At 34.6% G+C, this 20,776-nt stretch overlaps 1 long non-coding RNA gene across 1 annotated transcript in view; it reads right to left on the bottom strand.

Moving 5' to 3' along the window:
* Window positions 1-19,494, bottom strand: part of LOC142871923 (uncharacterized) — a 73,208-nt gene extending 53,714 nt beyond the window's left edge. Inside the window, exon 1 of the long non-coding RNA XR_012920139.1 lies at window positions 560-19,494. This is a non-coding gene — a long non-coding RNA (uncharacterized LOC142871923). The remainder of the gene's footprint in view (window positions 1-559) is intronic.
* Between the last annotated feature and the right edge of the window lie 1,282 nt (window positions 19,495-20,776).

The following is a 20,776-nucleotide window of genomic DNA, read 5'->3' as shown; positions in this document are numbered from 1 at the left end:
TTAGGTCCAAAGGGAGGTTTTCCTTGGCTCTAATTTCCTTTTATCTGGAAAGTCTGGCTATGAGAATGATTTAGTTATCTTTAAAAATCATTGCCAAAAGAAAAAGAAAATATAAATACCTGTTTTATGAATCTTTTAAAGTTAGAAAAAAAGCCTTTAAAACCATTACTAGAGCAGGTGTTATGATAAACTCCCCAATGTAATCTTGTATGACATTAATGATGTCAGTGCTGCTTGAAAGTCTGTCATCTACATCAATCTTTATATTTTTAAAGTATTTTTATATTGATAATTTTATAATCACAACCCAAAAGGTGGATAAATGTGGTGACTGAGGCTCGATACACTCACTCATATAGATGCATACAAGCAGGAATCACCTTAAGGGAAAAGATACAGAATCCAGTCCTACTGAAATCTACCCCAGTGTTTCAAAACCCCAAACCCCATCTACCTCATCCCAACCTAGTACTCTAAAAAGGATTTAAAAAATAGTTATCAACCAAAAATCTTTAAAGAGTTATCTGATGTGGTATGTTTACAAAATTATGGATGTTACCTTATGGGCTTTACCCAGACCCTGCAGTTGGGCCTGCTCTTGAGTTATGGAAATGAATAGAATCTTCCCTCACCTCCAGGTTCCTTCTATTCTCCATGCTGTCTTAGTGACTCCTCCGTTCACCCACCCGTTTGGTCTGGTCCTGAGACCAAACAGTTGTCGCAGGCAACACAGCCAGTGTGAATGTCTTCCAGGATGCACACACTGGCTCGGCTGGGCAGGTAACCCAGTGAATGGTTACTATCGCTACCGTGCTCCCTCGCTAACAATGTTCATTCTTCTTTACCCGCCACATTCCAGCTATCCTCAGAGGCTCCTGCAAGTCCTACCTGTTGCAAGAAGCCTCCCCAACCTCTCCCGTCCAAACGAATGTTTTCTTTCTTTATTTCCTATAATAGTTGTTTCTCTTTATTGGACTATTTCAAAACTTGGATCCTAGTTTCCTTTTTGTTGGTTTTGTGAAGCACATACTTTGAAGCCAGAGATGTCAGTTCAGGAAACCTATTGGATTTTAAGTTATTTAAATCCTCCAAGTCTCAATTTTCACATGAGAAACAAAGATAATACTTTTTCAGGCAAATGTGAGGACAAAGTTGGGCATGGTGCATGCCTGTAGTCCCAGCTACTCACAAAGCTGAGGTGGGAGGATTGCTTGAGGCCAGGAGTTCAGGCTGTAGTTTGCTAAGGTCACAGTATGAATAGTCACTGCACTCCAGCCTGGGCAACACAGTGAGACCATGTCTTCATTAAAAAATGTGAGGACAATTAAATTAATATAAATACTTAGCATTCTTCCACCTAATACACAGTAGGTGCTCAATAAATGTCAAATTGAAAAAAAGGGTAGGAACTATGTCTTATTCTTCTCTCATCCTTTATATAACCTAGTATGGGCTACAGAGAAAGAGCTAGATGAATATTAGTTGCTTTTCCTTATTTATAGTTGACATAGTTCACCTCTGGTCTCAGGAAACCAAAGAGAGTATGTGTTTTTTCTTTTCACAATTATAATTAGCCCTCATGAGTGTCATCACAGTCAGGGTGATAGTAATACTTTTTATAAGACTCATTTACATAGTATTTTAACAGTTTTAAAGGTGGGGTTGTTTTTTTTTTTTTTTTTTGGATGTTGATTGTCTCATTTGATTTTCCTAGCAACTCCCAGAATGCAGGTAGGGAGGTATTATTAAGCTTTATGTACTCGAAATCTGAATTCAGTTTTGAATTAACATTAGTAATACCACTTTTACCCTAATTTACATTTTACAAAGCATTTAAACATCCATTTTCTTATTTGACGATTTCTTAAGATCCTACTAGTACTTAAAATGTAATACCCCTAAAATCTTCTAGATATCAGTGGACAGTAAACTGGGGATGATCTCTATGACTGCTACAAATAAGAATTTTTTTAAAAGAAAATATGAATTACAGTTGACTCTTAAACATGGCTTTGAACTGCATGGGTTCACTTACACATGGATTTTTTTGATGAAAGATACACCGAGTGTGCCTGCCTCTCCTACCTCCTCTTCCACCTTCTGTCCCTCTGCCACTCCTAACACATCAAGACCAACCCCTTTCTTCCTCCTCAGCTACTCAACATGAAGACAAGGATAAAGACCCTTATGGTGATCTACTTCTACTTAAGGAATAGTAAATATATTTTCTTTTCCTTATAGTTTTTCTCAATAACATTTTCCTTTCTCTGGCCTTATTGCAACAATACAATATATAATACATACAACATACAAAATATGTGTTCACTGTTGATGTTATTATATCAGTAAGGCTTCTGGTTGGCAGTGGACTATTAGCAGTTACCATCCGGGGGAGGAAAAAGTTATGTGCAGATTTTCGACTGTATGGAGGGGTCGGTATCCCTAACACCAGTGCTGTAAAAGTCATTTGTATATTCACTCCGTTGTAAACCTGGGATGGATTTAATGGCTTGCCCGCAGCATAAAGAAAAGTAACCCCAGAAGGCAATGCTTTACTATTTGTAAAAGAGTTATAACAGCTGTATGAGTTCTCAGAAAGTTACTCTTTCTTTCTTACATAATCTCTCAGTGTTTTCAATTTATAGATTCACAAAATCAAAGGAAAACTTGTTCTGTCTCTAAAATGTATGGCATAGTCCTCATATCCTTATTTCTTCATGTTTCAAGAATCAACTTTCAAGTTTCCACAGTTCAAAATAACTAAATCTGTCAGCACTAACATACTTCCTACAGAATAGTTTCCTTACGTAATCAAGAACCCAGCATGACCAGGGCAACTCACCTACCAAGTCCTGTTTCTAACTTACAACATGAGAAGTTTATTGAAGTAGCAAACATCTTTAGCACAATCATTCTATTATTCTAAGTTGATTTAAGAAAAGACATGAAAATATTAGTAAAATAACCACTTTTTAATTTGTTTTACAAGGTCTACTTTCCCCTTTTGACTCTCTTTAAGAAACAAAAATGTGACAGTTAAGCCTAACCTTCCATTCCATTTTTACTCCAGAGTTCACTGATATTCTTAAGTTTGTGGACATCCTCAAGCTACTGTTATGAGCAAATAAATGTATATATGTTAAAAATAAAAAGTTTGATTTTTAAAAATGCATGTACATTTACTCATAACAATAGTTTTGTTTTTAAGTTACATAAATGGTATCACACTGTATTATCCTTCTGTTACTTTTCCCCCCACTTACAGCAGTTTGAGACTTATTCATATTGATACTCATCCATTTTAACTGCTATGATTTCAATGTGTGAACGTAGTATAGATTATTTATTCATTATGTTTTTGCAGGGGTTGGCAAAAGTTTTCTGTAAAGGACCCAAAAGCAAATATTTTAAGCTTTGCAGGATACATACAGTCTCTATCAAATATTCTTTTTTATAATATTCCTTTATACAGTTGTGTCCAACCACCATCCAGTTCAATGACTCTCAGAACTCAGAAAGTGGTTATGCTGAGTTACAGTTTATTATAGCAAAAATATAATTTTATAGCAGCGAAAGTAAAAGGCACATAGGGAAGAGTCCAGAAGAGACCAGGTGCAAGCTTCCAGTTATCCCCTCTGTGAGGAGTTGCATAGACAGCATTTAATCCTCCTACAAATGACATGGAACAACATGTATGGAATACAACCAGGAAAGCTGAGACTTGGTGCCTAGGGTTTGTACTGGGGGGTTAGTCACATAGGCCTGGAAAATCCACATAGCTGACCTTTGCAGCTTCCTCAGAGATTAAATTGATACTACAGTAAGATACAACAGTCCCACCATAAATCATTGTTAGCATAAACTATCTGGTGTGACTCAAAGCCCCAGGTAAACAAAGATACTTGTATCAGGCAGGATATTCCAAGAGCTTAGAGATGATCTCCCAGGAGCTGGCTGAGGGCCAGACCTTCCTTTGGAATGTGTAGGGTTTGAATACACCAGATCTACTAAGTCAACCCTTTAATGCACATATGCCTAAACCATTCTTAGCTCATGGGCCAGAGACTGGATTTTACTGGAGACTCTAGTACTAGGGTCATGTAAATGACCTCTTTTCCCCTGCTATTTCAAACACTGATGTAAGAAATATCCTTGCACATTTTTTATTGTATACAGACACCATGTATTATTGGAACAATGACGAAGGTACCTTCTTTCAGATATAAAAACAAAAAATCAGAAAATACATAAAATATGTGATTGTCTTTAAAAGGAAATCAGTCTCTAATACTAATCACTAGAACCCCAAAATTGTTTAGATGCAGGTTGTAAAATCTTAGCTTTTTTTTTTTTTTTTTTTTTTTTTTTTTAAGACATGGGTCTCTTTCTGTTACCAAGGCTGGAATACAGTGGCAAGATCATGGTTCACTGCAGCCTCAAACTCCTGGTGCTCAACTGACCTTCCTGCTTCCGCCTCCAAAGTATCTGAGACTACTGGCACATGCCATCACACCTGGCAAAGTTTTCTTTAGAGATGTGGTCTCACTATGTTGCCCAGGCTGGTCTCAAATGCTCCCGCCTCAGCCTCCCCAGTCACTGGGATTACATGCATGAGATGAGCCACCACATCTGGCTCAGCCTTTCTTAATAAGTAAGCTGAATTTACATCTAGAGAAATAAATATAAAATCTTTGTTAGACACTAATGGATTGAAACAAAGATCTCGAGAAATTACATTTAAATATAGGTACTCTGTCACAAGCAACAAATTGCTGTTGTGTTTTTCTGCTATTTCATATAAAGAGAAAGGAACTTTTTTCAAGTTGTTTTATTACACATATTTTCTGCTAATCTGAACTGTAACCTCTGTATGAATGTCAAGGTTATGAAACAACTCTTGATAATTGGCAAAATATGACCAATATAGGAGACGTTAATAGTTCATGAACTGCATTTATTAATAAAAATCTTCAAATGTAAATAAACTTAAAATATTGTAGTATTTTTTCTGTTTAGAGCTAAGACTTTGTTTTACAAGAAAAACAATGTGGTTTCCCAGTCTTCTGTCTCTACTGCAAACACCTATAACAAGCTACATGTTTTCTGACAATTTCCATACCTAAATATAATGCAGACCTTTAGTTTTGTAAAAAGACAGATGTTGAATTGCTGTTATAAGCAATGCGCAATTTCAACTTTACTAAACTGATGAAAAATATATGAACTGCTTTCTCAGTATCTTCACCACGTTTTGCTGTTACCTGAGTGAGTATAAAGTGGTACCCAATTGTACAGACTGGTGTCTCTGTGACCACTAGTGAGCTAAGATGCTTTCTGTTAATTGACCCTTTGGTTCTCTCTCACATATTGCTCTTTTTTCCCCTTTAATTAATCCTTCATATAATTTGGACACTTCCTTTATCAGTTACTGGTAGGTACTTACAAATCTATGGCTTGTCTTTTAATATTTAGTGTCTTTTGTCATAATTATGCTTCTAAATTTAATAGTCTGATGTATCAATCTTTCTCTTTATGGTTCACATCCTTTTTGTATAATTAACAATTCCTTCCTTACATTGGTTCAATGTATTTTCTTCTAAAATATTTAAGATGGTATTTTCCCCCATTTAGGTATTTAATCCATCAAATTTTTTTGTATATGATGCAAGAAAGGTATATAATATTTTTCCTGTATGGATATGCAATTGCCCTAGTGCCATTTATAAAGTCATTCATTTCCCCATTCTGTCATCTTTCAAGCTCTCATGTATCTGTTTCTGTACCATCAATCTATGTCTATCTGTCTTTGCATCACTAGGGCTGCTTTATTGCTGTAGTTTTACAAGTCCTGGTGTCTTGTATGATAGGTACAGTGCCTGCCTAGTTTTCTTTTTTTAAAAACTGTCTTGTATCTTTGTCTTTCCCCATTAGCTTAGGTTTATTAAAATCCACAAAATATTCTGTTAAGAATTTGGAACTTCAGTGAATTTACACATTTTGGAGAACTGATGTTGTGATATATTGATTTTTTTCCCCATCTTCAAACATGGAATATTGCTCCATTTATTGTCATCTACTTATGCAAAATTCTTGCACATACTAGGCACCCTATAGTTTTTATTGTGAATGAAATTCTTTTAAATAATATACTTTCAAATAGACTGTTTTAAGTGAGAAACACTATAGATTCTCACATATTGGTCTTTTATCCAAAACTCAACTCTCAGTTAGTTACATTACTTTGTACTTTCCCTTGGGCTTTCAAACAATTATCTTGCCCACTAGCAATAACTGTTTCTCCCTTTTCAATCCTTATGCCTATTATTTTTTCTTCTAGTCTTACTGCACTGGCCAAGATCTCCAGCGCAACATGGAACAGATGTACAATAGCCTATTTTTGTCCTACTGCTGACTTTAAGGAACACTTCTGAAGTTGTACCATTAACTTGTAATGTTAACAATGAGTTTTTGATAAATTATCATTTACCATATTAAGGAAGTCCCTGTCCATCTATTAAGAAGATGTTTCATTTGTTTGATTTTAAAATCGTAAATGAGTGTGACTTACACTTCATTGATTCCCCCCCCCCCCCAACAGCCACACTCATTAATATGGCTTTTTCCTGTAATCTATTACTGTGGCATACCATGTAAGACATTTTTCCAATGTTGAGTCACTTGCCCATTCTGGCAATAAACCTTTCTTGGTCACAATGAATACGGGAGTTTTAACTGGTGAATTTGGAATGCTAATACTTAGGCTATTTCAGCCATGTTCATAAAAGAGACTGGCCTATAATTTATTTTTCGCCTCACACTTCCTGTTTGATTTTAGTATCAAAGTTGAGCTTTCCTTTTATACTATTCTCTACAACAGTATTTATAAACATTATTTGTTTCTTGAAGGTTTGACAAGCCACATTATAAACCATTCAGACCTGGTGGATTACTTGAAATAAAATTTTAAAACCAGATTTAGATTTACTTAATGATATATATTTGGCAACACACATTTAAAAATATTTACCTAAAATTCCAAAATTATCCATATAAATTCACAATAGCTGTGTCATTCACAGAATTTGATATTTTTTCGTGTCTTCTTTCCTGATAAGTTGCCTTTATTATCAGTTTTGCCAGGACAGTGATAACCTCTATCCTGATTCAATCACCACAGATGCGTTTAAAACTTTCCTTCATGTTTTATGTTCTTCTAATGGTTGTCTACCCTAACTTATAGAGATAATTCAATTTTCTCTTTCACATTTAGACCATACCATATGGAATAGATTTTTCTCTATGTATGGTGTGAAGGTAGGGGTCTAGATAATTTTTTCCCAATATAGCTATCCAATTGACCGAACCATTGCAATAGTATCCCTTTCTCATAAATCAGATGACCTTTATGTGTGGATCTGCGCTAAGCTTTCTATTCGGTTACTTTGGTCAATTTGTTTATCCTTACCTTATGACAACCAACATTAGAGTCTTAATTACAACTACAGTTTTATAATCACAGGTCTTTATGCCTATTGGTGAGTTTTTTGGTTTTGTTGTTTACCTGAGATTTTTTTTTCTTTTCGAGATAGAGTCTTGCTCTGTCACCTGGGCTACAGTGCTGTGGCATTAGCCTTGCTCACAGTAACCTCAAACTCCTGGGCTCAAGTGATTCTCCGGCCTCAACTTCCCTGAGTAGCTGGGATTACAGGTGTGCATAACCACGCCTGGCTAATTTTTCTATTTTTAGTAGAGACAGGGCCTCGTTCTTGCTCTGGCTGGTCTTAAACTCCTGACCTCAAGTGATCCTCCTGCCTCGGTCTCCCAGAGTGTTAGGATTACAGGCGTCAGCCACAGGGCCCAGCCTACCCGGGGTATTCTTGATCCTTCACATTTCTACCAGCTTGTTAATTTCTCCAACATATTACTGTTGGGTTTTGAAAGTATCATATTGAAGTTACAGATCAACTTACACAATTTCCTTCTGCATCATGAACATGGGATAGCCATACACTTATTTAAATCTTTTAAATTTCTTTTAAAAAAATTTTCTAGGTATTTGGTATTTTGTGCTAGTGTAAATGGTATTATTTTATCAATTATAATTTTTGTGATATACATACATACAATTTTTGTATATTGACTTTGCATTTGGTGACCTTGACAAGTTCATTATTTTACCTATAGGTTCTTTTAAATTTTCTATGGACATAACCAGTTGTCTATAAGTAGTATTATTTTCTTCTTTCTAAACTTTATCTTTTTAGTTCAGGCTTTATTTTATTGGCTATCTCAAATATGTTAAACAGTATCAGTTATTATTATTAGACTTCAAAGAATTGACCTTTTGACTTTGTTGGCTTTCTCTATTGATTTCACTGATTTTTAGACTTTTATTATTTCCTTCTTCTTTTTCTAGCTTCTTGAAAATAAGTTTAGACCATTGATTTTCAGTCTTCCTTCTTGTTTAATATATACACTTAAGGATATAAATTTTCCTCTATGCACTGCTTTAGGTGCAACTCAAGTTTCAGTACATCATATCTTCAATATTATTCACTTCAAAATATTTTAAAATTTGTTTTTTCTTTGACCCAGGGACTATTACCTATTACATAATTCCAAAGCAGTTGGGGGTTTCTCTAATAAACTTTTTGTTACTGATTTCTAGTTTAATTCCACAGTTAGAGAATACAAGATGAATGCTTTTGATTTTCTGAAATTTTCCTTTATGACTCATCAAAGGGTCATCTTTGGTAAATGATTTAAGAGAAATGTGAATTTTTTAAATCAAGTGTTCTATGTATGTAAATTAGTTGAAGTTCAGATTATCTGCATCTGATTTTTGGGTGGTGGGTTCTGTTATTCTATCGACTATTGAGAAAGCTGTGTCAGTCTTACTATGCTTAGAAATTTATCTATCTCTCCTATGTCATTTTTCCTCTATATATTTTAAATTTGTTTTCAGCACATACCAATTTAGGATCCTGATGTTTTGGGTGGATTCCTTTATTATTATAAAATGTCCTTCTTTAGCTATAGTAATGCTTGCCTTAATTCTCTTTGCCTGATAATACTATCATCAGTTTTTATTTGGTTGTTTGCATAATGTATTTTTTCCCATGTGTTTACTTTTAATCTTTTCGTGTGTGTCCTTATATTTAAAATATGTTTCTTATAAGCAGTATAGTAGGGTATTTTTCAGCCTGATAATTTTTCAACTTTAATTCAAGTAACGAGTTATTTAGTGTTTGGGTTTATATCTCACAATTTTAAATTTGACCCATTTTGTGTTCCCTTTTCTATTCTTGCCTTCTTTTATATACTTTTATCTCTGTTAAACTGTTACAGACTCTATTATTCTTTTAGGGCTTAACTTAGAGGTTGTAACATGCACTCTTGACTTTATAGTCTAATAAAAGAACTAATTTTACCACTTACCCAATGCTAGAACCTGAGAGCACAAACTCCATTTATTCTTCTCTTGACTTTTGCTATTATATGGTACATTTTAATTCCACAGATATTTTTAAACCAGAGTTTAATACAGCCAATATTTATTCAAATTTACCTATGTATCTACCATTTCCAAATTGCTCATTTATTCCTGTATTCTGTATTTCATCTAGAATCATTTTGCTTCTGCTGGAAGAATTCTCTTCAACATTTCTTTCAGTATATGCCTACTACAAATTCTCATTTTCCCCTGAAAAGTCTTTAATTTGCCACCACTTTTGGCCCTTGGCCCTTCTTCCTTATCTGCAATGTTAGCATGACTGGAATATGAACACTACAGCAGCAGCCTTTTTTTTTTTTTTTTTTTTAATCTTGAGGACGGAAGCCACATGGTAAAGATAGTGAATCATAAATAGAGAAAGCCGAGGGTCCCACTGACCTTGTGTAGTTACTTTCCTGGATGGCATACATCTGAAAGAAAAGCAAAATCTTAACGGTTTAAGGCACTGTTACTTTGGTTCTCTGTTTCCAGAGGGAAATATCTGTCCTGATATGATTGATCAATTCCAGAAACTTCTTAGCCATTTATTGCTTCCAATATGGCTAAGATATCTGTAATTTACATTTAAATACTCCACCACATACAGTGTGGTACATGTAATTTATGTAAAGTCATCACTTAGGTCCTGCTACCATTCTGGTCAAGAAAAAACAGTCCAGATGATAAACTAGCATTCTAATCAGAGAATCCACATTCCAGCGGAAACGTTCTAGGTATTGTATTTGAATCAACATTCAATGTTTTAACTTACATATTAAATGTCAAATTTTTATTGGTGAAATTAGTGGCCTGTTAACTAGAATAATTTTTAAAATGAGCCTCTAATGGTGAAATTACGTTTTCTGATGGGCTAATAGTAGTGTGTTCCACCCATGCAAGAACAAACCATAAGAATCCAGGTTGGCTTATATCCCTTACCCTTTGGGATGATGCCTTAGTAATACCCTAAAAGGTTCTAATCCAGCCATCAACATAGATTTTGTTAAAGATAATAGAATCTTCTTCCCAAAGGAACGTTTCAGGCAGGGTGGTGGTTAGAGCACCTTAATGGGCTGCAAACAACTTCCTTGAGCCTGTGGAACATGCTGTTTTCTTGCTTAATAGCTGGCCTTAGAAGTTGATATAAAATTGTTTTCATGATAACCCAGCTTTCAGGAGGTGATTTGGAGGCAGGAGTGTGTACGTGCGGAGGGAGCTCTGTCTACCACCCCTCAAAAACTAAAGTGAGTACCATTTATCTACCAAGAGTTGGACATGAATACACATTAGGTCAGTTCATAACTGCCTAACCCCTTCTATTTTCTCCTTAAACTCCTAAAATACATATGTACATTGGAGCTTCCATGAGTTACTCTTTCATTTTTCTACCTCTTTTGTGCTGCATTCTAGCTTATTCCTTCTGTTGTTTTAAAATTTGTCATTGTTTCAGCTCCTGAGTTTACTATTCTGGCTTTGTTTTCTCTTCATTTCTGGCATCTGGGATTTCTTTTCTTTTGCAGTTAGCTGTATTATTTTTTTATCTGACAGTTGTACACATTTGAAGTTATGGGATGGTGGTGGTTGGATGATTTGCATTAGTTCAGTATGCCATATCATCAAGATTCCTGGAAATTAACTCCACTATCTCCAGACATGTCACAACAAAGTCAGTCATCTACATTGAAATTCTTCACTCATTTAGGAAATCTTCTGATCTATGACAAATGGTTACCTGAACCCATGAAAAAGTCTAATTGTTAGACAGTTAGTACAATGATCCAAACCAACTTTTGATTGTTTTCAGAGTGACAAGGTGCCGAGCAAGAGAATTAATTATGTTTCTCAGCATACCTTGCAGCTAGTAGATAACTATGTGACACAGTTGTGGCAAATTAAGCTGGCAGTTTCTGAGAAAGCTTGTCTTTGTGACAGAGGCAGCAAGACTTCTGGTTTTCCCTCACCAGGTCCTGTAGTCTGTATCAAGGATGTAATGATGGCAATACCCAAACCCAACCTGAGCGCTCTATGTAAGAATTAAATAATAATACACCCCTAACCCTGTTAAAGCTACTATTTGGAGGTTTTCTGTTACACTGCTGCCTAATTAAAACACTAGCTGATACCCTTTGAAAAGCAGATCAAATGAAGAAAACACAAAACTGAGAGTTGGAAGATAATGTTTATTTAGCAAAAAGTATGAAGTCAGTAAGAATAGGGAGAGGAGAAACTAGAAAAGGAGAATTTTGAGGTTTTAAAACATGCTAATTGGGAAATGATTTGGACAAAACTTTCACAGGTAATGAGGGTTCATATGCCATAACCAACAGATTAAAAAGCACCTAACAATCAACCAATTTGCATTAGTTGTGAGAAGAATTTTCTCTAACCTTAAATGCAATCAATGAAGACCTATATGGCTCTAATATTTTCAGGGTGTATCTCAGGTAACAGTGATTTAACTGTCAGAGAGTAGTATGAAGTAGAAACCTGCCAATTGTGTTCAGAAAACATTAGCCTTTAATTATGCATCAGGTATGCCTTTGAACTTTGTTACTCTTCCCTACCACATTAGCATGATGGAAGTAAAATTACTTAGTCACTATTTAACATTTTAGTTCTGTTTTTCAGCATCTAACCAAGGGTATCAACTAATTTAAACAATAACATTTCTGGCAGTAAGCAACTATGTATGTAGTTTAAAAAAGACTGACTTCTCAAACTTAAAGTGTATAATATTAACTGAAACTAACTCCATTCAAGAAATATTTGTGTGTCTTCTATTTACCAGGCATAGTGCTAGTATTGTATATTATTTTATATCAATCAAAACAATCCATGAAATAGAGATGATCCTCACTTTGTAGAGTCAGAGATAATACAGCTTGATCACTGTCATATGGCTATAAAGTAGCAGGGCTATAATATGAATCCAGGGCTTTTGATTCCAAGTTCAATACTTTTTTATAGCACCATTATGTTGCCTTTATATAATTTCTGATCATACTACTTCTATTCATAGTAAATGGACATTTTTCTCCATTTGGCAGTCATATTATTATTTTATTTTCTTAATGTAAGGAAAAAAAGTGTGAAGGAGGAAAGCAAAAAATTGATCTAATCCTTAAAGGGATTACAATGGTAATGAAAAAGGTATTTAAGAAAAAAGTGGTTTGAGAACATGGCCAGATTTTTTAGAACACTTCTAATGTGTTCAGGATTTGCTTCAGGATTATCTTCCATTGAGGGGGAGAGAATCTCACTTAAAAATAAGAAAATTTTTTCCTTCAGCCAATATTTATCACGATAGGCAGTGACATTATTAAGATGAACAAACCCATCTCAAGGGGCTCATAATCTAAGAAAAGAAGTAGACATGTAGATAAATTAGTGATAAATTTAGCACTAGTGATAGCAATTTAGCACTACTGAGTATAGGGCACATTTATGGCACAAAGAGATTAACTTTACCTAGGAGGTCCAAGATTAACATACTATCTAGACTTGACATCTGTACTGAGTTTTGAAGAATGGGAAAATATCCTGAGTGTTTAGTATGTGTCAGGCAGTGTGCTCAGTGATTTCTCTGGATTATCTAATCAAATCTTCATTACAATTTAAGAGATGGGTACCCCCACTTTCCAAATAAGTCCAGGTGATTTAACCTAGAACTCATTCAACTAAATATTGTGTTCTACTGAGACACACACACACACACACACACACACAAAAGCATGCCTGCACAAAATAACTGAATTAAGTCACAGACGAAAAGAATTTATATGACTTAACATTCTCATTTACATATGAGGAATATGAGGTCAGAATGCATAAGGAATTACCCAAAGATCACATAGTAAAGACAGAGATTCCTCATTTAGTCTATCTCATTTAGCCTGTCGGTTGTATGATCATGTTTTCCTGAAAATATTCTCTTCTTGTTTTTGCCTTTAATTCCTTCAAACAATCCAGTAGCACTGAGAGCAATCTCAAATCACAAGTCAACTTACCAGAGGATGAAGTCATTAAAATATTGCAGCACAAGGCCACACAATTTCATCTGGTTAGCTAATATTTAAAACAAGATATTTACTATAAATATCAGTGTTTTATAAACAATGATCTGGAAAGATTGAGAAACAAGAAAAACAAGTTTGCCAACTTTTATGAACACTGCTTCTTCCACGCTCAACCTATTACATATATTAATAGGAATAAATACAAAGCATGAATTCAAATCCCAGGATATCCAACACAATTTTAAGAGACTTCTTTGATATACTCTGCTCTGGTCTATCCAGAGCACTACCTCTAACCCTTCATACCTTGCAATCTCTTTTCTTTTCTGTTATAACATCCCTGTATAATCTGGCACACATGAAGATTTTTATACTTTGATTAGTCTTTTCTGATGTCAGTCCTTGGGAGTCTTTTACCTGCCTTGTCTCAGCTGCCTGAGACATGTTTAATCAATTTTTTACAAGTAATGGAACAGTACAGACTATTTTATCAGTTCAGTTTGAAGCTAAAGGCTTGAATGCTGCATGAAACAAAAGTTTGACTTCCTTAGGGTCAAAATAAAAACTCTATCATTCTTATAATGCACAGTTTTAAAGATGTGCTTTATCCTAAAGATTTAAGGTGGATGACTATTCAAGATCGACTAAGATGTACATCATATGATTTAGGGGTAGATAGTGAGGAAGTTCAGATGAGCTTGGGAGCAAAAGAAATAGAAATTTCTTTTCTGCTAAAACCCTTGGAACCTCTGAAGTGATACGAATGTCATTTATATGCTAATGAGATGACTGGTGGCACCTATATAGCTTCCAGATGGGGGCTGGTCACCAGAAAGATTGAGGCAAGATGAGAGGGCTGGGACTTTCAATGCCACCCCAACCCCCAGGGAGGGGAAAGGGGCTAAAGGTTGAGCTTACCACCAATGGCCAAGGATGTAATCAATCATGCCTATAACTGCACAGGCAGAAAGGGGGTTGATCCTTCCTACAAAAGATGAAAACTCAAAGGGCCAGATGGTTGACGCTTAAATATCCCCTGCACTGGGGAGAGGGGATTGGGGTGTGTGTAAATAAATGGGCCTGAAGACCAGACCATGGTTTGTAAATAACTCTCTTTGGGAACTGAACAGGACTTGCGAATAGGTAATAGTTTGGGCCAAAGTTCATCTGGGCTGTAGGTGTGGGATTTACTTCAGTCTCTTCCTCTGTGATATGAGTTTTAATCTTCTTTGGTTAATGAAATTTCAAGGAAGGGACTGAAAACAATTGTGTTCATCTTGGGGGTCCAGTGTGAAGGTAGATAAGGAAACTTCAGTGAACAGCCTCATTCTGTGCTTTGGGAGAGACAGAGAATATGGGAAGGAGAGGGTTGGAAGATCAAGAGACTCTGAGGCTGCTTCTTTAGTTTGGCATGTCAAAGCACCACATTTTGGGGTATCAGTTTCTGAGCCCCAACATAAGGAAGCTTCCATAGAAACCCAAAAGGATAAGGTTCAGATGAGCTTCCAGACAGCTGAACATGTGGAGGTTCCTGGGTGCATGAACACTGGATATACAGGCATTGAAATTAATATCAGAGTAAGCCAACACATTAAGTGAATTTAATACATGCTCACATATATGTGTATTTGTTAATGATAAATATATCAGGGTGGAGCAACAGGAAAGGGCATCTTGCTCTATGTGTCTCTTCCATCTGGCTGTTCATCTGTATTATTCTTTACAATAAACAGGTAAATGTAAGTAAAGTGTTTCCCTGAGTTCTGTGAGCCACTCTAACAAGTTAAGGAAGGGGTTACAGAAACCTCAATTTATAGTTGGCAGATCGGAAGCGCAGAACACAGACTAGTTACAACTGGCATCTGAAGTGGGGGACAGTCTTGTAGACTGAGCCCTCAACCTGTGGGACTGATGCTATTTCCAGGTAGATATCAGAACTGAACTGAATTAGAGGGCACCCAGTTGGTGTTCACTGGAGAATCTGTAGAAGAGATTTGCTTGATTGTTGATGGGGAGAAATTCCCCACACACATTTGGTGACAGAAGTGTTGTATTGAGTGATGTGAGAGTAGGAAAAAGCACTTTTGGCTTTTTCTTATAACTCTAATAATGTTTTTCAGCTGCATTGAACAGTCTCCTCAGGAAGCACCAGGAGTGAGAAAGGACCTCTACTTTTAACATGAGTCACCTAGATAGGCTTGTAATGATGATGGATTAAGAAAGAGACTAAAGCAAAACATGAGAAAACATCTGAAATTTACTTTGGCCATAAAGATAGTAGACATTATACAAGATAGTACCAGTAGTTAGACATTCTTGACAAGGGCTACTACCTTAGGTCTAGTTACTATGAAGGACAAAGATTCTTCATATATCATTAATAAATACACATATATGTGAGCATGTATTAACTTCACTTAATGTGTTGGCTTACTCTGATATTAATTTCAATGCCTGTATATCCAGTATTCATTTACTATGCATGTAACACAGTCTCTTCCAAGCATCTAATCATTAAGTTGTATCAGGTTTGGAGACATAGTCTGGTCATTGCATTTAATACAGATATGCTGATTTGGGTAATTTATAACATTAAAAAATTTAATGTTACAAAATGAAGGACCAAACATTTAGGAAGTAATCTGAAAATGAAGGATTGACAATATGCAGTCCACAAACTCTGTTTCTCTTTCACAATTACCCCTTAACTTTAAAGTAACTCAGTATTTTGGTTAATACTTACTGTGCTATCAACTACAAAGAGGAGATAATTTTGTGTGTGTGCTACTGACTACACACGAGATAATTTTAAGCAAGTGATTGTTAAATGTAAATACAGTAACACAATTTTCACAGATAACCTATGGAGTGAGGAAAGCTTCTCATAATGTCAAAATGTTTGGGCTATGTAAAGGCAACTGTATATCTTTAGAAACCTTTTATACTTTTTAACCAAAAAAAACCCCTACAAAAGTCCTTTTTATTTCCTGGAAAATTTGAGTTTTATAAAATTTGCACAGAGAACAAGTGGCAAAATAACTTTTTCAAACTACTTTTAAAAAACAAAACAGCCCAAATCTTGTTTAAAAATATCTTTAGAAGGAAGACAAATACTGAACATAATTTAATAGTCTTTAAGAACCATTGTGAAATAAACAAGGAAAAGGTCACAACTTTTAAACCAGTTATAAGTACACCTGGATAGTCCCAAGACAGATAAGTAGCTCAACAGGTTCTACCACTAAAATTTGACTCATGGAACAGTTTTACTTACTCTCACAGGAATAATGTATGTTAAATTATAAAAATACCCTTGGGACTAGTTCTTTTCCATAGAATTAAAGTAAGTTAAAGCTAATATAAAAAAGCCATCCAAATTTATACACATATAAAAATCCTAAATGTGAAACTTCTGTTGGTTTCATAAAGTAGTGGTAGCTTAATGAAGAATTAAGAGTTTAAAAATAAAAACATCTTCTCATTTTAACCCAGAATTTAAAACAAGAATATTTCTAGTTTTAAAAAACTCTTAATATTAAGTCATTAGCAATAAAAAGAGGTCACGCTGTTGCTTATCATAATATTACATAATATTATGCATTGAATAAAACTGACATTTATCTATAAAAATAATTTTTTAAAAAAACTGAAATGAATATAACTAAAAGGTAAATTCTATTATCTATCACAGATTCCTCCATCTTAACTGACACTTCTCAATTACTGAAGCTGGGAATTGATGAGATGAGAAAGATACAATGAAACAGGATATAAGCTAAATAATTCATACAAATGCTCAGCAAATAATTATGGGATATCAAATCTTCAAATTTCATAGAAAATAGTTTAATTTTAGAACACATCCAAAAATTGTTGAAGAAATCCAACTTTTCCAACTTTATATTACATTCTCTATTGATACACTAACAAACGGCAATACAATAAACAAAGAGGAAATGGAGACATTTTAACATTTACTCAGATTCTGTAACATTGAAAACTGATAAGCACATATTAATCAGAAAAAGTTTCTTTTACATTTCTAATAAATATACAGTTTTTAAGAAAATCAAGGTATGTATTTTCTTGTAACGGTAGGGGCCAGCTCACCATAACTAGAATGTTTCAATGTATTAATTCAACCAAGAAAAATACTCAAATTTTCACTTAAGTACAACTATAGTTTCATGCATAGCTTTTTCTAAGTGACAAAGTGAGGCAAAGCTGATAGCCCACAAGATCAAAGACCCTGTTATATAGTCAAGAAAGTATGTAATATAAAGATATAAATATATAAGCATTAAACAAGAGGAAAAAAAGCAATGAATTAAACACTAATAGAATGAGGAATTTAACTTATAGGCTATTTAGTAGCCTAAGCCACATGTATATGCTAAATATTTTTTATAACTGAAAATATGAAAGAAAAATTCTATATTTTATACACTGAAGTTCAAAGTTAAGTTGATGGGGAATTCCCAAATATGCTTAATTTGGGTGAAAAACCCTTCATAATACCACTTTTAGCTCATATGATTCCACAATGTATTACAATATTTTTCTTGAAGTATTAAAAATTATAAAATAATTTAAGCATTTCGCAAATATCAAATAAACATATCAAGGTCACTGAAATGTGGTATGTTTTGCACCCAAAGTATATAATAAACTCCTTCTTAATAGAAAAAATAAATTTAGTTTATCAAATAAAAATTAGGAAAACAATACTTACCTACAAGAACAAGTCTCCATGCCTTCATTTCACATTTTTATTTAATCGTGAATGTCTCAAATATTTAGACATCTTCTATAAAAGCATCAAATGTGAATTCTAACTGGATTTAGGTACAGATAAGAGCAGATAGACACCTGCCAAGCTGCTGGAATAATGTGTACTTCTTACGTAATTTTGGTTTTGTAGTTGTTTTGCTTTTTACCTATACAAAACTGTGAGTGTAGCACTAAAAAATTTAAAAAGGCTCATTTCATGGAATTGAAAAACAAAGCTATAGTAAATTAAGTTTAAGAATTTTTAATAAAGGCATGAATATGGAAATATTATTTAGGCCAAATAATACATATCTAGAATTATCAGGTATTAGCTTATCTTTAAATTATTTAGAAATATATGAGACAACTATACTCTGGAAACAATAATGGATGATAAACATGTTTTTAAAATTATAATAGCTATTATTTATCAAGAGCTAATCCCAATTTAGCAGACGTAGAAAACTGAGACACAGGGAGATTAATAACGTCCCCAAAGTAACACAGCTAGTAAGTGGCAGAATCAAGGTATCAGCTCCAGGAGCTGGGCTTCAAAACTATTTACCACTAAATTACAATGATATCAAAGATACAAAACATTTCCAAAATGTTGGCATCATCTTTATTGCTAAAGGTTATGTCTGCTTTAAACATTACAGCAACTATTTATTCAACACCTAAAATGTAGCTAGCGTTAATAAGAGATAGCATTTATTGAGTACTTAGTACAACAGGTACTGTACTAGGGAACCACATTATATCTATCATGTAAGTCAGTCCATATAGCCACCATACCTATTTTGCAGATGAGAAAACCACCAAGGTATGAAACAGTGCCTTTCCTTCCTCTAAATCCCACAGCAAATTCATTGGTGGAGTCCACATGGCAACAAATGTCTGATGTCCAAGTCCATGCCTGTTAAAGCACACTGCAATGCTTACAAATCTGACCTCAACCACCGACTAAGGACATTCTTTTGTCCCAATACCCAGAGCTTTCTGTCATGTTAGAGCTATAATAACAAAATTGAAAAGATAAAACAGTAATTTAGAGTAATTACATTTAAAAATCAAGCCTCTGTATACTATTCTTACCAAATCTTTTATCAGTATGTTAATTGGTTGATATTCCAAGTCAGCTGAAGTAAACATCCACCTCCCAGCCAATCCATGTATTACAGCTGAGTGTAGGATGTTTACATGAACTGAAACCCGGTTTAAAAGCATGACTTACAAAACTCTTTACTATGTTTGTATTAGTCCTTTACCTGAAGCTCAATTTATGTTAAAATAAATAGGATGAATTTTTTTCTAAAAAGATAATTTCGTAGAATCTATTGAAAAGGGGATAGGCACAGTGATCCACATAAATGAGGCCAAGAGTCAACTGGAAAGGTTTCTTGAGACAAAATGTAAAATCCAAGGAAAAGGCAGAGGAGATATTCTTTTCACCAAAGGAACTTAAGGCAATAAATGTGGACATCCTGCAACATTCTATATCTAAATAAGGTTGATTTTACAGCCTTTCGTTTTCCTATATTCCTCCCCTTCAAAACAACTGAACTTGCATTTGTTGGAATCCATTTGATGGCCAGTATGATCCACCCATTCTTCTTCATTAAGAAGATTTCTGTTTCAGGTAAAAGACAAAGTTAATAAAACACCTGTGAGGAACTCAGTCACTTCTCTTCCCCCTCAACCCTCTTCCTGCTTCTCATTTCTCCCTCACACTCAGAATTCAGATAATTTCACCTCAGACACATCTTTCCCACACTCTGATTTCTTTCCACCTTCTCTTATTCCAAGTTTTGTTAAGGTACCTGAAATAAATTTCTCTCCCTCTTTTTGCATTCCTTCTAATTAAAAAAATATTACCACAAATACCTCTACTAAGCATTAAAAGCAGACCTAACCAATACATTTGCATCAAAGAAGAAGAAATCCTCAAACTGGAAGTTAAATATAATAACCACTGCCAGCAAACTCCAAAAATCTTTGGCATTTCATAGGCATCCCAGGACCTTCAGGAAGCTCCTATGTCTCTTCCTGGCCTCTTGTCCCCTTCAGGTTGTTTTTGTGAGGCATCAGTTCTTAAGATTAAGTACATGCATACCTTTTTTTTTTTCTACAAGCATGTTGTTTTTCTGTTTTGTTAGTAACTACTCCGACTGCGACAATATTTTTTCTTCTACTTTTCTTTGCAAATGTATTAAAATATGTCCTTGCCAGCCAGATAATCAATATACCTTTTCTCTGGAAGAAAAATGTGTCTCAAGTTTCTAACAAACGTTTTTATAATCAAACTTTTGGATTACTACAAGTTTTAGGTTGGGAATTTTCTGTGTTTTACTTCTTTCACTAATTGGGCATGATACTGCACAGGCAAAAAATGTAAGATGAACTCCATGCTTCTGAAAGCATGGGCCCAGAGCATCAGCATCAGCAATACTTGAGAACTTTAGGTAATAAGCACATATTCTCAAGCCCCATCCCAGAC

This window comes from Microcebus murinus, chromosome 7 (assembly GCF_040939455.1).
Source record: "Microcebus murinus isolate Inina chromosome 7, M.murinus_Inina_mat1.0, whole genome shotgun sequence".
Classification (NCBI taxonomy): domain Eukaryota; kingdom Metazoa; phylum Chordata; class Mammalia; order Primates; family Cheirogaleidae; genus Microcebus; species Microcebus murinus.
Note: the sequence above shows the minus strand (reverse complement) of the source record. Positions and strands in the feature narration are given on the sequence as shown.